The following is a 17,089-nucleotide window of genomic DNA, read 5'->3' on the forward strand; positions in this document are numbered from 1 at the left end:
GTTTGGAAGGTGAGGCAAGGCTATTGTTATTGAAAGTGTTGGCTTCCTGTTGAAGCTTTCTGAGCCAGCGGCGCTCGCGAACCCACCACTACAGTAAAACACATTCTTACAGTATATACAATAAACAAAACAACTTTAAAAATACACACACAGGAAGGTGGATAGCATTCTGCCCATATCACACACAATCCTCCTCGGTCACTTCACTCACCAAGAGATGGACCAACAGCAAATACTTGCCACCACATGTACCAGCTGTGGCATGTTCTGCTTTTTCACACAAAAACTAGTCAACTACATCTGCTCCAAATGCAAACAGATGACTCTGATGGAGCAGAGGATCAAACAGCTCGAGCACCGTATTAAGACCCTTAAGGACATTCAGGCACTCGAGCAGCCTGCATCACACCAACACCACCATGACCATGATCAGGAACCTTATGGGGAGATCAACTCACAGGTAGACAACCCTCAGGCTTGGAAGGAGGTCACCCATAGAAGGAGACACAGGACCAGGCAGCCTCCGCAGAACTCCTCTGCTCAGCTGCATTTACACAACAGATTTGAAATTCTAACACCATTAACATACAATCAGGAAACACATCTTGTGGAGGACCACAGTTTCTTAGATACCACTCAGTGGGCCACCCTTGATCAATGCGCAGGGGATAGCCCTGAAGGGGACAGTGCATCACCACATTCACACTTATGTAATCATGCAAATGCTCCATCCCCAATCGTAGACCAGGAGCAACAGGAACATCCTTGGGAGAGTAATGGGCTCTCGGATGTATCTCAATGGATTGTCATTGATGAATGCACTGGGGATGTTGAGGAGGAGGACAACACTTTACACCTGCATGATTCACTTCAACAGGAACACTCTTCAGGGGACATACACACTGTCTTGCACAAAAGGGACCCTGTCAATCCTCAAAGGAAACAGGTCTTGGTAGTAGGTGACTCCCTCCTTAGAGGAACGGAAGTCATCATTTCCAGACCGATGGGATGGCTCCAGAAACATGCTGCCTCCCGGGGGCAAAAATACACCATATCACTCAGAGGCTCAGCAGGCTCCTAAAGCCCCATCACCCTCCCCACCTTATGTTGATTCATGTAGGTACCAATGACACCGCTAGGCATACTTTTCAAAAGATCACAAATGATTTTCGAGCTCTGGGAACAAAGCTAAAACTGTATAATGTAAATGTGATCTTTTCATCCCTCCTCTCCGTTGTAGGACACGGCTCTACAAGGGCCAGAAAAATAGTACAGGTCAATAACTGGCTCAGAAAATGGTGCCAAGAGGAGCATTTTGGCTTCCTTGACCATGGTCTACTCTTCCAAGAGGATGGCCTATTGGCAAGTGATGGGGTGCATCTCACACAAGCAGGAAAACATCTTTTTGCACACAGACTCACAAACCTCATCAGGCGCACTTTAAACTAGATCCACTGGGGGAGGGGAACAAGAGCCTGGCGAACACTATATTACCCACGACCACAGGGAACCGCCAAAAGGCTAAACGGAGGGCTGCACAAACACAGCAAGGACCAAGTACGGAGAGCACAATAATCCCAACAGCTCAAGGGGAGGTCACAGGGGCTTACATGTCTTTACACCAACGCTCAGAGCATGGGAAATAAGCAAGACGAACTCCAACTCTTAGCACAGCACCACACATACGATGTCATAGGCATCACTGAAACCTGGTGGGATGACTCCCATCACTGGAATGTAGCCATTGAGGGCTATAACCTCTTTCACAGAAATAGAACAAAAGGGAGAGGAGGGGGAGTAGCTTTATATGTCAAAAACAGTTACGTTGCAGAAGAAATGCAAGACTGTAATCCGGGAAACCAGCTAGAAAGCATCTGGATAAGAATCAAGGGAACCGGGACTTAAAAAGATCTTGTCGTGGGTGTCTACTACAGACCTCCGAGTCAGGATGAAGGACTTGATGAAGCCTTGTGTCAACAGCTGACCAAACAGGCACAAAGAAGAGATATAGTAGTCATGGGCGATTTCAATTATCCCGATATCTGCTGGAAAACAAACTCAGCCAAGAGTACAAAGTCCAACAAATTCCTCACTTGCCTTGCAGACAATTTTATGGTCCAGAAGGTAGAAGAGGCAACAAGAGGATCAGCAACTCTTGATCTAATCTTAACAAATGTGGAAGACCTGATCAATACAGTTGAAGTGGTTGGATCCTTAGGGGCAAGTGACCATGTGCTCCTGGAGTTTGCAATACAAAGGAATGCTGAAACTAAGACAAGTCAAACACGCATTCTCGACTTTAAGAGAGCTGACTTCCAAAAAATGAAGGAATTACTGAGCGGCATTCCATGGACACCAATATTAAAAAACAAGGGAGTTAAGGAAGGATGGGAGTTTTTCAAAAGTGAAATACTCAAGGCGCAAATGCAAACAGTGCCAACAAAGAAGAAAAATAAGACAAGTGCAAAGAAGCCAGAATGGATGTCCAAAGAACTTCTAACTGAGCTAAAGCTCAAAAGTGACATGCACAAGAAGTGGAAAAGGGGAGAAATCACCAAAGAAGAATTCAAACGTATAGCCAACACCTGTAGGGAAAAGGTTCGCAAGGCTAAAGCACAAAATGAGCTCAGGCTTGCCAGGGACATAAAAAACAACAAAAAAGGCTTTTTTGCTTACGTTGGTAGAAAAAGGAAGAAAAAGGAGGCGATAGGGCCTCTGCAAGGAGAAGATGGGGTGATGGCGACAGGGGACAGGGAAAAGGCAGAACTGCTCAATGCCTTCTTTGCCTCGGTCTTCTCACAAAAAGAAAGCCATCTTCAACCTCAGCAACATGGAATGGACGAAGGATTGGGGGAAATCCAACCCCAAATAGGGAAACAAGTTGTCCAGGAACACCTGGCCTCTCTAAACGAATTCAAGTCCCCAGGGCCAGATCAGCTACATCCAAGAGTATTGAAGCAATTAGCGGAAGTTATTTCAGAACCACTAGCAATTATCTTCGAGAGTTCTTGGAGAACGGAAAAAGTCCTAGCAGATTGGAGAAGGGCGAATGTGGTCCCTATCTTCAAGAAGGGAAAAAAGAACGACCCAAACAATTACCGTCCGGTCAGCCTCACATCGATACCAGGCAAGATTCTGGAAAAGATCATCAAGGAAGTGGTCTGCGAACACTTAGAAACAAATGCGGTCATTGCTAATAGTCAACACGGATTTACCAAAAACAAGTCATGCCAGACTAATCTGATCTCTTTTTTCGATAGAGTTACGAGTTGGGTCGATACAGGGAATGCTGTGGATGTAGCCTACCTGGATTTCAGTAAGGCCTTCGACAAAGTCCCCCACGACCTTCTGGCAAACAAACTAGTAAAATGTGGGCTAGACAAAACTACGGTTAGGTGGATCTGCAATTGGCTAAGCGAACGAACCCAAAGGGTGCTCACCAATGCGTCATCTTCATCATGGAAAGAAGTGACAAGTGGAGTGCCGCAGGACTCCGTCCTGGGCCCGGTTCTGTTCAACATCTTTATTAACGACTTAGACGAAGGGTTAGAAGGCACGATCATCAAGTTTGCAGACGACACAAAACTGGGAGGGATAGCTAACACTCCAGAAGACAGGAGCAGAATTCAAAATGATCTTGACAGACTAGAGAGATGGGCCGAAACTAACAAAATGAAGTTCAACAGGGACAAATGCAAGATACTTCATTTCGGCAGAAAAAATGGAAATCAAAGATACAGAATGGGGGACGCCTGGCTTGACAGCAGTGTGTGCGAAAAAGACCTTGGAATCCTCATGGACAACAAGTTCAACATGAGCCAACAATGTGATGCAGCAGCTAAAAAAGCCAACGGGATTCTGGCCTGCATCAATAGGGGTATAGCGTCTAGATCCAGGGAAGTCATGCTCCCCCTCTATTCTGCCTTGGTCAGACCGCACCTGGAATACTGCGTCCAATTCTGGGCACCACAGTTGAAGGGAGATGTTGACAAGCTGGAAAGCGTCCAGAGGAGGGCGACTAAAATGATTAAGGGTCTGGAGAACAAGCCCTATGAGGAGCGGCTTAAAGAGCTGGGCATGTTTAGCCTGCAGAAGAGAAGGCTGAGAGGAGACATGATAGCCATGTACAAATATGTGAAGGGAAGTCATAGGGAGGAGGGAGCAAGCTTGTTTTCTGCTGCCCTGCAGACTAGGACACGGAACAATGGCTTCAAACTACAGGAAAGGAGATTCCACCTGAACATCAGGAAGAACTTCCTCACTGTGAGGGCTGTTCGGCAGTGGAACTCTCTCCCCCGGTCTGTGGTGGAGGCTCCTTCTTTGGAGGCTTTTAAGCAGAGGCTGGATGGCCATCTGTTGGGGGTGCTTTGAATGCGATTTCTTGCTTCTTGGCAGGGGGTTGGACTGGATGGCCCATGAGGTCTCTTCCAACTCTACTATTCTATGATTCTATGATTCTATGATTCTATGATATTTCTTAAGAGAACCTCCAACGCGAATATAAAAATAAGGGGCGAGAGAGGGCATCCCTGTCGGGTTCCTTTCTCGATCTTAACTTCTTTTGAGGAGTGGCCATTAATTATTAGCCTTGCACATTGCGTTTCATATAATTTGTCTGTTGCGTTGTAAAAGTGGAAGCCAATATCTATTTCCTTAAAAAGCAGTTTGAAGAATCCCCAGTTCAAATTATCGAATGCTTTTTCCGCATCGATTGATAGAAGTGCCAGCTCTTTTTGATGGTTCTTATCATAATATTCGATGATATCCAATATGCATCTTACGTTATCTCCCATTTTCCTGCCGGGTAAGAATCCTGTCTGCTCTTCCGAAATCCAAGAATTTAAAAAGTTTTTAAATCTGTTTGCTAGAATTCCCGTGAATATTTTATAGCCCACATTCAGAAGAGAAATCGGGCGATAATTTCTTACTTCTGTCTGATCGGTGTTTTCTTTTGGAATTGTAATTATGCCGGCTGTTTTCCAGGATTCTGGGATTTCGTGGCCTTGTAGTATTTGATTCATTATAATTTTGAGGTGGGCCATTATTTCGTTTTGGAATGTTTTATAGAAACACGCCGAGAATTCATCTGGTCCCGGTGCCTTATTCCCCTTCAGTGATCTTATTGTTTTCCTTATTTCTTCCTCTGAGATCTCTTTGTTTAGTAGCTCTCGTTGTGTGTCCGTAATTTTTTCCAGTTTTTGTTCACCTATGTATTGGGCTATTTTCGATTGATCTAATTGTTTTTCTTTATATAGTTGAATATAAAATTGGTGAAATTCTTCAATAATACTTTCGTCTTCAGTGCAGATTTTATCGTTCCCTATTATTTTTGTTATTTGTTGTTGTTGTCGCTTTTTCCTTATTTTCCTAGCTAGCCAGGTTCCCGGCCTATTGGCATTCTCAAAATTATCTTGTCTAATAAATTTTAATTTCCTGGCCATGTCCTCCAGCTCAATGTGACCTTTTTCTTTTTTCAGTTCAATTAGTTGTTCTTGAGTTAGTTTGTACTTTGGGTTCCTTTTTAACTGTTTTTCTTTTATTTCAATCTCTTTTTCAATTTCATTTATTTTTTGAAATTTTTGTTTGTTTCTTCTGGCTTTTTGTTGGATTAAATAGCCTCTTATTACGGCTTTATATGTGTCCTAAATTGTTTGGATTTTTGTGTCTTCCTAAGTGTTAAATTTAAAAAATTCCTTGGTCAACTCTTTATATCTATTTATATCATCTTCTGATTTGATTAGATTGTCATCCAGTCTCCATTTGAAACTGGTTGGTTTGTAATTTAGAAGTAATTCAATTGGACTGTGATCTGATTTGTCTCTAGCCAATATCTTTATATCGGAAACTTTGGTCGCAATTGAGTTGATTGCCCAGACCGTATCGATTCGCGACCAAGATTTATGTCTGCTCGAGTAAAAAGTATAATCTCTCTTTGTGGGGTTGTGGTACCGCCAGATGTCCTGCAGATTGAATTCCTCTTTCATCATGATCATATTTTTAGGCAAGATTCCTCTATCTTCCTTTTTTGATCTCTTACCCTTTTTTGATTTGTCTAAGTTACAGTCCAAAACTCCATTAAAATCTCCAAAGATTATTATATGTTCATTCTCTGCTTTTACAATCTGTTCTCTTAGATATTTGGTAAATTGTGTTTTTGGGCCGTTTGGGGCATAAACATTACAGATCAAGATTTTTTGGTTCCCTATCATAATTTCGACTCCTATGTATCTGCCTTCCATATCCCTGAATTTTAGTTCTGCTGGGATGTTATCTTTGATATATAATACCACTCCCCTTTTCTTTTTAACATCAGCTGAGTAAAATTTCCTGCCCAGTTTAGGGTATTATAGGTGAGACGTGTGTTTTTGTGCAACATGAGTCTCTTGGAGAGCCACAATGTCATATTTGCCTTTTATTAACCAGTTTATTACAGCTTTTCTTTTAATTGGAGAATTAAGTCCATTAATGTTGTTCGTGACACATTTAATTTGGCGGTTCCAGTCGTTCCAGTCATTCATCATTGTGCTTTTCCACTGTTTTAATTTCCTCTTCCTCCTCTATCTCTTGGTCATTATAGTCCGAGTCCATAGGGTCAGCGGTTGCCTTCGTCTCCGGGTCGTCCGGGGAGTAGTATCTCGCCCTCTTGGGTTTTTTCTCTTTGGCCGGAGGACTCTCCGGTTGTTTTCCTATTTTTTGTTCTTTTATTTTCTTAAAAAATTCTCTAGCCTTCTCCCCTGAGGTGATCCAATGCTTTTCATTCATATATGTGACCATCACCCCTTCTGTTTTTTCCCATCGAAATCTTATTTTCTGTTTCCTAAGTTCTTCCGTCAGGAAGAAATATTTCCTACGTCTACTTAACGTAGTTAAGGGGAATTCTTTTAGTATTATAATTCTGGTGTCTTTATATTTTAGGGGATGGCGGCTAATTTGTAACAAAATTTCGTCTCTGATTCTTCTTTTCACGAAGTGCACTATCACATCTCTAGGGACTTTGTTTCTTTTTGCATAGTTTGTCTGAATTCTATATGTTCTATCAATTTCTTTTCCCATATCCTGTTCAGAACATTGTAGTAAGTCGGCCAGTAGTTTTGTTAGAATTTGATTAATATTTTCATTTACTTCTTCTTTTATATTCCTAAAACGTAATTGGAACTCCATTTCTTTTTGTTCCATCTTTTCCTGTATTTTTTCCAGTCTAGTATTTTTCCCTTCCAAGTATTCTACCCTTTGTTGAATTTTAGTTTGAGATTTTTCTATTTTTATTTTTGCCTTTTTCAATTCTAAGATTTCGTCGTGTGTTACTTTAATTTCCTGTTTTAATTGACCAATTTCCTCTTTTATTTCTTTTTTCATATCTAGCATTTCTTGATAAAGTTCTTTTTGTTGTTCATTGTGTTTCTCTGACATAGCAAAAAGTTCTTTTTGATAATTTTCATTAGATGTTGCTAGTTTCTGTATCTCCTTCAAAATATCACGCATACTTATCTCTTCCGATTGTGAGGGTCTCCTTGTCAGGACTGGCCCTTTCATATCTTTTAGTATCTTCTCTGTCCTTACTTTTGCTCCTGTCAGAGTCTTTCTGGGTTTCACCTGTCTTCTTCTCTCATTCTCTTCTGTCTGTTGTTCCGTTGGTCGGTCAGCCCGCTTCAGACTCTTGCAGTCCTAATCCATTAAACCTCTCTGTCTTCTTGATGTCTCTTTAATTAGTCTTTTCCGTCCATAATTGCATTCGTAATTGATCCTATCCGCTCAAATCTCCTCTCTTCCTTTCCAATCAGATGTCTCTTCATCCCGCAACTCAGTCGTTTCTTAAATCTATTGGTCTGCTAGCCATAATATTGCCACCCTTCTTAGTTGTACAATTGTCTTTTGCGAGACAAGCCTTGCCGGGTTAGTTTCTTCCCAGTCTTCCTTCAGCACTCGGCATTCAGGCTTTGTTTCCCCCCGGACTGTTTTATCCGGCCGCCTCTGTCGTTCCTTCCTTGCGCAGCCCTTCTAATCTATCCGCGCGTCGATCGGAGAGAGCCCTTGCAGAATCTCTCCTCTGACGTGTTTCCCAGGCTTTTGAGTTGTTTGTGAGGAAGGAGAGCGGCGATAGGCAGTATGGCCTTCAAGGTCAGTATCTGAAGTCTGCGGAAAGGGTTTATCAGTCTTCTTATTTCAATTATAAGCTCAAAATTAAAAATCATTCAAGTACAGTCCTTCCTTTCCGTTACCCCCTGGAGTTTTGCTGGTTTGTCTTATCCCATTTAAAGGGGTTGGTGTATTATAGTTCTGTAAAGTCCCGTCCAGTATTTTTCCCAAATGACAAGAAAGTTTTTTGTTGGAAACTTACAGTCTCCTCTTTGCCACACGGCTTCTTCTTCTCCAATTTCTTTCTTTTAAAAATGAGCCAGGCTGGCGGTTTCCTGGGGGGGGGGGGGTTATCCTCCACTTCCCGTTTGACGACCCGCGCCCTCTGCGATTTCGGGGCCTTCCAGGCCACCTTGTCCGGGTGGCCTGTTAGTGTCCGCTTATCGTCGTGGAGGCTTGCGTCCCCCCCTGGTTCAATCCCCAGGGAGAGGGGAGCTCAAAGCTCTACCCAGTCGTCTAGAACGGTGACCTTCCTTGAGGAGCTCTCAGAAGGTCCGGCCCGCCGCCATCATAGCTCACCGGAAGTCGTCAACATCCTTCTTGAATTCTCATGCCCAGAATTGAACACAACTAAACGTGATAGTTGTTTTTAATCTGATCTTAAATAAGAAAACAAACTAGTAAACTTTGGTTTTTTTCCCTTTAGCTTTGCATCCAGGCATTAAATCTCAGCGAATTTTCAATTTCCTGATGAGCCCTTAAAAGCATTTAGTTTTACATTTCATCAGTATTGGTAGCCTTGTTTTCCTTATGATTAGAATGAAGCCTTTGTGCCTTTAGGGAACAGGAAACTGACTGAACATGTGCCTTTTACATTGCTTGAACTACAGTCATCTTATTCACAGGCCAAAAATGTAACATGTTTGGTCACTGGTGATTTAGAAGTCATCCATATGCCAGCAATTCCAGTGAGATGTAAAGACAAGGCAGAGGGTGGCAACGGTTGGGAAAAAAATCAGTGGAAACCTAAAGTAGTGCACGGCTAAAAAGCTCTTTGCTATGGCCTTGTGTGTTCAAAGCACAGATTTCACTACACTAATAAGATCTTAATCATATATTACTTTAGTTTAATTACATTTCTTTTTAACTATTATCAAAAGAAGCAATAAATAGCTTTTAATGGGATTCAGTCAAGTAACAGTGCTACAGCAATGATTAAAAATGATATTAGTATGAATGTTTAAGTAAGAACAAGTGACTTGCAAATCTTTGAACAGATCGGCGAATATTGCTGGATCTATTTTGGCCATTGCAATGAATGATTTTTTCCAGTATCCCCAGTTTCCTCAAAATTTTACCTTTTGGGCAGAAGTGGATAATAGCACATTGGAGGTGTTGTCAAAGGCTTTCATGGCTGGGATCATAGGGTTGTTGTATGTTTTAAGGGCTGTATGGCCATGTTCCAGAAATATTCTCTCCTGATGTTTTGCCCAAATCTATGGCAGATATCCTCAACCTCTGAGGATGCCTGCCATAGATGTGGGCAAATGTCAGGAGAGAATACTTGTGGAACATGGCCATACGGCCCGGAAAACATACAACAATACATAGGAGGTGTTGCATAACTCATCAGTTTGCATATACTGGTTCAATCCACCTAATTCAGTACATGATACAGATTTCTCATAGTTACTGAGTGTGGGCTGCATATGTTAATATGTGCATCACATATCATTGAAAGCAGAATTGGGATGATAGTCAAAGTATTTGACTGAAGCACTTCTTGGTAAATGCAGCCATAAATCTCTTAGTGTGGAAATGGCTGTTCTTAGTTGTGGCCACTGTGAGACAAATTATATGTGTTTTGACACATAGCATGCAGGCAGGTTCCACATTTTCATTACCTATTTACAGGTATGCAGGGGATTCATATAGGAAATCCAGTGCATGGTTGGGAGATGCTTTATATTGTACAGGACCTAGGTATTTAGAGGAATTCCTTCTGTACTACTAAATTACCTATGATTTAAAATAATTCAGTGTCTCAAAGTACCTCAATTTTGAATAGAACTACAGCAAATGACAGAACATCTTTTGTTATAGATGTAGACTTGAATTTGCAATCATAGTTAAAAATCTGTAACCCGGAATTCGTATTCATGATCCCCATGTATTCAAGAGTGTAGGGAATACACAAAGAGTGTAAAACTTCCCCAATCCTGACTAAAGTAGCGCAGCTGTTGCAAGCAGTGGGAGGTTTTTTTTTTCCTGTCAACTGGGCATAGCCGACAGATGTTGCCACCTTCCTCCTCCAAGTGATCTTTGATGAGAAGAGGACTTGTGACAGGGAAATCTGTTTCTGATTTCACTCCAGATATCACTCACAAGAGGAATTAGCAAAAGCATGCTGATCAGCAGGAGAACAGACACTTGTTACTTGCAAAGTCAGGATGGGGAGGTTTGGCCAGGAAACATTTCTTAGCTGCACAACTAAGATGGTTGCATAACTAAACACCACATGATCATTTCCAGCCCTAGAATCATAGAATCATAGAGTTGGAAGAGACCTCATGGGCCATCCAGTCCAACCTCCTGCCAAGAAGCAGGAAATCGCATTCAAAGCATGCTGGACAGATGGCCATCCAGCCGCTGCTTAAAAGCCTCCAAAAAAGGAGCCTCCACCACACTCCAGGGCAGAGAGTTCCAGTGCTGAACCGCTCTCTCTCACAGTGAGGAAGTTCTTCCTAATGAACAGGTGGAATCTCCTTTCCTGTAGTTTAAAGCCATTGTTCTGTGTCTTAGTGTCCAGGGCAGCAGAAAACAAGATTGCTCCCTCCTCCCCATGACTTCCCCTCACATATTTATACATGGCTATCACATCTCCTCTCAGCCTTCTCTTCTGCAGGCTAAACATGCCCAGCTCTTTCTGCCATTCCTCGTAGGGCTTGTTCTCCAGACCCTTGATCATTTTATTTGCCCTCTTCTGGACACATTCCAGCTTGTCAACATCTCCTTGCAATTGCGGTGCCCAGAATTGGACACAGTATTCCAGGTGTGGTCTGACCAAGGCAGAATAGAGGGGGAGCATGACCTCCATGGATCTAGACGCTATACTCCTATTTACGTAGGACAAAATCCCATTGGCTCATGTTTAAATTGTTGTCCACAAGGACTTCAAGATTCTTTTCACACATACTGCTGTTGAGCCCAGGCTGTCCCTTGCAACCTTTTCATTCAGGTGCCAGTTAAAATATATTTATTTATACACACTATTGTTTGACTCACAGTGTGCTGAAGGTTCACATGTAAAAAGTATAGAAATGGTTTCTCAATGGTTTGAGAGATAGCTAAGGAATATATTGAATGTATTGTTCTGGCTCTCCAACTGCCTCTTGAGGGAGAGAAGAGCAACCCGGCATAGCTCCATAATGCCTTCGCCCCAGTGGTTCGTGAGAGCCCCCTTTTTTGGTTTTCGTTAGGCAAAGAAAAGCAACCAGCATCTGATAAATTATATTACTTCCCTTTGGTATCCCCTTTTCCTTGTCTTACTCAGGCCCCTTCCACACAGCTGAATAAAATCCCACATTATCTGCTTTGAACTGGAATATATAGCAGTGTAGACTCAGATAACTCAGTTCAAAGCAGATATTGTGGGATTTTCTGCCTTGATATTCTGGGTTATATGGCTGTGTGGAAGAGCCCTCAGATTGTAAGTTTGCAAGGAAGGGAATGTCAAGTTAACTATTTATAAGCTATTTTGGGAGCTTTTTTGACTGAAAGGTAGGATCCAAATACTTATATAAGTGTCTAAAAGTGGTTTTTAACCATTTCTGATTGTTCACAGGCCATGACAAAAATGTGCTAAAAGGCCAGGACACAGACCCATTTCTAGGAATTCCTTATCTCCTACACTCCACACTGGGCCAAATAAATAACAAATGGATCCTTCTATAAGACACATGCATTCTAGTGTTTTGTCGGAATTTTGGAATCATCCAGCAAACTGTGTATTTTGACATCTGTTACTTATATTCTTGTTAGGATTGGGGGTTTCACTGGTAGAAATCGGTAGACTTAGGTGCACATATTTTTCAATAAGAAATATTTAAACCGAAGTAAGCTGCATTTATTTTGGATGGGGATTTTCTCAGTCCAGAGATGTTATCTATCCTTTTTACATTAAAGGTCACTCCAGATGGGCCCCATGGAAGATGCGAGATTTAACCTGTGAAATCAAGATTTTCACTCCGCAACACAAGCCGTCACCCAGGAAGGTGGCATACAATGCATCTGTGGAATGTATGAAAAGAAGTCTTGGAATTCAGTTAATTAACCACATCAGTTTCTTAACGTGATCAATTTTAATTAAACTGAATTTTAATAGAGATCTGTGTAGTCTGTAGAGAGCAATTGCTAATTCTACAAAGCATGTGCTGCTTTTCACTTCAGATTTGCTCCCATCTAATTAATATGGATAGGGCATTAAGCCTTTTTGGACTCTGGTGGTTTTCATTTCATGACTATTAATGATTTTAATGAACTGAACTAATTCAGTAGTTTTCATTCCAGCGTTTCAGAGCTTTGTTCATCACAAATTTCAAGTTTATAATTGGTTTCCAGGTCTTAACAGTGGTCATTGATCAGCTCCAGCAGTTCCTTTTACAACCCAGTAAGAACACAAGAACAGCTTTTAACTCTTTGCTGGCACAACCCTTCATTAATGCTGATGCTGCAGCAGCAGCTGCACCAAAAAGAAACAAGACTGGCTGAATGTACATGAAAAATGGCCCTGAGGTTCTGTCCAGGGAAACGGCACAGTTTGGAAAGGCAGTGGTGATGAGTATCCGAGAATAGAAAGCCATGTTCAAACCAAATTAACATGATCTTTCAGAACAAGCCTAAGGAAAAGCATAGAAGAGAATGCTTACTCAGCAAGGAAAAATAGTATGCTTATGTAGTTAAATAAATGTGGAAACAAGAGTGAAAGCAGCTTTTGGCAGAAAGGAGTACTAGAGTCATTGATAGCATCTGTAGTTGCAGGCTTGTTTAGTGCCACTATCAATCAAAGAAGGCAGTGGGGTTTCTGGTACACTTTGAATTTGTAGAAATCAAATGCACTGTATCATTTCAAAATTTAAGCCCATCTCATGTCAAATGCCCCACTCAAACCTATTTAAACATAGTTTTCTCACCATCTTCATACGCTGTTGCAATGGAGTCCAATGTTGGAGTCCAGTGACTGTGCATTGAAATCTGTGCCACCAGCATGAAAAAAAAAAAAGAAGAGAAAAGTCAGTTGTCAGGTGTTCCTCTGAATTCTGATAGAAGACAGCAGCAGGAAATGGAGGAAGATAGGAAACATTGTGGGGTAACTGGCTACCCCTGAAGATGGATCTTGCCAGGGTAGATTGTGTCCTCACTATTAAGGATGCTTTCCCCCACTTTTCTCTACTCCCCCTTCCCTCCTGCCTATGGGATAACGTCGTACACCTCAGAGAACACAATATGTTAAGCACATGTTATGCAGCTTAAAATCCTTTTTTACAACTCAAAAGTAAGTTTGTGCAACCTCAATTTGGATCAAGAGTAATGTTCATTGATAGGGAGGAGAGTTTAAATCTCTCCCATCTGGATTCTATGCAATGAAACGGGAGGGATGAATTTTAAGACTGAAAACAGATGCAGGAAGACCTAAACTTCTTTCATATGCACACTTGTCCTGATCCAGACTTGGCCCCATAGAGTTACTATAGAATTGCAAATAAAAATAGCATGTAGTATGTAATTTGCATCCAAGTTTATTTTTCTTCTGTAGTATGTTCTGCCCATATGTTTGTTTAATGTGTCAATTTTTACAAATATTTTTCTGTTATACATATGTTGTACAAATTTAGGTTTGGGTGTATATTTCTCTTATATGTTACAATTATAGAAATGAAGATGAGCACCAACCCCCAGGTTTCAGGGGAAACCTTTACCTTACCTTTATGTTACAATTATGGATATTTTATAATCTTTTTTTGTTTGGAGATTAGCAATGCAACATTCGAAGAGGCTGGAATGTTAGAGAGTAACTATGTTATATGTTGACTCAGAATATGGCTAATTCATCCCAAAATGGGACCTGAAAGAAATTCATTCCTTAATATGAGGTAATATTGCATGACAGAAAAGGAAAGAGAACTGGTGCAGTAAATAGATACAAAATGATGTGCAAATGGCTATTGGAACAGCCCAGACTACATTTGTGGATCATGTAATTAATTGTGATGGTATTGTTTTTAAATGTTTTTAGTGTTGTTAATTATTTCCATAATTCCATTTTAAATGTTTATTTTATTGTACTCTGATTTTAAAGGCATCAGATAGTTGCCGATGTATAAATCTGCCTTGAGTCCCTTTCAGGGTTGAGAAAGGTGGGGTAGAAGTATCATAAATAAATAAATAATAAATATTCACCCTAAATTAGCTTTTCAGTGGCAATGTCATGATAACTGGAAATGCCCCCTTCATATATCACCTTTACATACATGTGTGCTTTACTTGGAGGCAGTAAAGCATTTCCTTCCAAGGGTGGTGATAATACTACGTCTATAGCTCTTGAGGTCTGAAGATCTGCAGCAGCCCAATGATTAACATGTTTCTTGTGTCATGTTAATCCAGTTAACTTGTCCCTAACGTTAATGACCCAGGTATAAAACAACTCTAATCTTTCAGTTCAATTGCTTCCTTCTTCTTGAGACTAGATTAGTCTGAAGTTCATAATTCTGCAATTGCTTTGAAATTGATTTGGTATTCTAATTAGAGTTGCCATACTCAAAACTGTAAAGGGCTACAATATGTCTAATAGTTGTGTAGAATAAGGAAGAGAGCTGGTGTAGTGCAATGATTTAAGTATTAGCTCCTTGAGTTGACACTTGCACTGTCCCTTCTCTGTTGGATGACACGACTTCTACATGGGTCATATATAATCCATAATTTTTGTCCCTAAACCTGCCATCAATGTATACATGAAGTCAGCTTAAAATAGTAGAATTTTATTTTACATGACAGTGGCAGCTCGAATAGTATATGCTAGATATTGTAAAACCTCAAAGATACCTCCCTTAGAAGAATGGGAAAAATACATTATAGATTTGCTAATAATGGATAAAAGAACTGTACTTTTAAGATGAGAACAGTGAGAGAACTTTGTTAATGAATGGCAACCAGTGATTCAACATCTCAATAAAAAAGTAAAATTAAACTAAAAATGTATATAGGGGATTCGATAATACTTTAGACATGGAGGAAGCGGATATTAATTTATGACCCCTTAAAGAAAAGAAAAGAAATCATGTTAGAAATGATAGAGAAATACTAATAGCGTAAAATATCGCGCTGTAAGCAAAAAACACTTACAAATGTATGTCTATTTTAATAAATAAATAAATAAATAAATATTTAAAATAAAAAATAATAGAATCATAGAGTTGGCAGGGCCATCCAGTTCAACTGTTGCAGTCCAGCCACCTATGTGATACCTTTTCACCCAAAATGAGGAACTAATTAGTCCAAATATAGCTCTGCCAACAGAAATCAATCAACTGATTTAAAGTTTACTAAAGAAAAGAGTGTTCTATAGAAAAGATAGTTCAGTAGTACATTCCAGAGTACAAAATAGCAAAGAATTTTCAAGGTATACATTAATGGAGAAGTACATCCCAAATATTGGCTTCAAAAATCATTCCAAAATATAGGTTACAAGTATTTTTGATGCAGCAAGCAGCAGAGTCAAATACTGAAAGTACAGCCAAAAATCCATAGAACTTAAACAAAGAACTGTATTCAAAATGTGATTCCCCAATACCAAGCAAGAAAACATGACATGAAAACAAGGCCAAATTCAGTTGCAGTTACACAGAACAACTCAAGGGGCTAACTTAAGAAACCAATTTCGTTCCCATGGAAACACTATCAGTCTAACACCTGGCATCCCTTTGTTTATCTTTCAAATTCTGGGAAAACCTTATTTGTCTTTCCTTGGTACTATTTCTTGGTAACTGGAGGCACTGAGTTATAGGCAACAATCCAGCATCTTCCACCTCCCTCACCTCCTTCTCAGGGTCAGGAAGAGCCTCTGGCAGGGTGTCCTGGGAAACATTCTTACTAAAATCAGATCTGTCTGTAAGGCAATTCCCATCATCCAGATGAAAGCTACTTTCTCCCTGACACACTACAGTATTGGGGGGGGGGGCTCTAATTCAGGCTCCAGTTCAGGAGCACAAGACCCCACCACCAAAGTGTCCCCCTTCTCCTCAGACCAGGCCTCAACACCAACCCCCTGCCATCAATCAAAGCATTCACAAAATATGGTCATCCAGTGTTTGCTTTAAAATGTTCTGAGAAAGAGACTCCACCACACTCTGAAGCAGCATATTCCACTATTGAACAGCTCTGTCAGGAAGTTATTTCTAATGTTTAGGTGGAATCTCTTTTCCTACAATTTGAATACATTGCTCCATGCCCTCGTCTCAAAGAGCAGAAGAAAACAAGCATGATCCCTCTTCAATGGGACATCCTTTTAAATATTTAAACTTGATATTGGCTATCATGTCCCCACTTTCCAGGCATACCCAGCTCCCTAGGTCACTCCTCATAAGGCTTGGCTTCCAGAACCTTTACCGTTTTGATCACCCTTCTCTGGATCCATTCTGACTTATCAATATCCTTTTTGAATTGTGGTGTGCAGAACTGGACACAATATTCTAGGTGAGATCTGACCAATGCAGAGTAGAGTGGTACTATTACTTTGCTCAGTCTACTCCTATTGATTCAGTCTAGAATTGCATTGACATTTTTAGCTGTTGCATCACACTTCAGCTTGTGATCTACAAAGACTCCTAGATCTTCAAATGTACTCTTTTCAAGTCACCTATCCTGTATTTCATTTTTATTGTCAAAGTGTAGTACTGTACATTTCTCTGTTAAAATGCACAGTACTACACTCTATTTTGGCCCAGTTCGCCAATCT

The 17,089-nt window shown here is 40.7% G+C and overlaps 1 long non-coding RNA gene across 3 annotated transcripts in view; it reads right to left on the reverse strand.

Moving 5' to 3' along the window:
* LOC107982745 (uncharacterized) overlaps nt 1-17,089 on the reverse strand; it is a 159,480-nt gene that overhangs the window by 30,727 nt on the left and 111,664 nt on the right. For all 3 annotated transcript variants that reach the window (XR_010006166.1, XR_010006157.1, XR_010006173.1), the window contains one exon: nt 13,269-13,329. This is a non-coding gene — a long non-coding RNA (uncharacterized LOC107982745). The remainder of the gene's footprint in view (nt 1-13,268; nt 13,330-17,089) is intronic.

The sequence above is a fragment of the Anolis carolinensis genome, chromosome 1 (assembly GCF_035594765.1).
Source record: "Anolis carolinensis isolate JA03-04 chromosome 1, rAnoCar3.1.pri, whole genome shotgun sequence".
Lineage (NCBI taxonomy): Eukaryota > Metazoa > Chordata > Lepidosauria > Squamata > Dactyloidae > Anolis > Anolis carolinensis.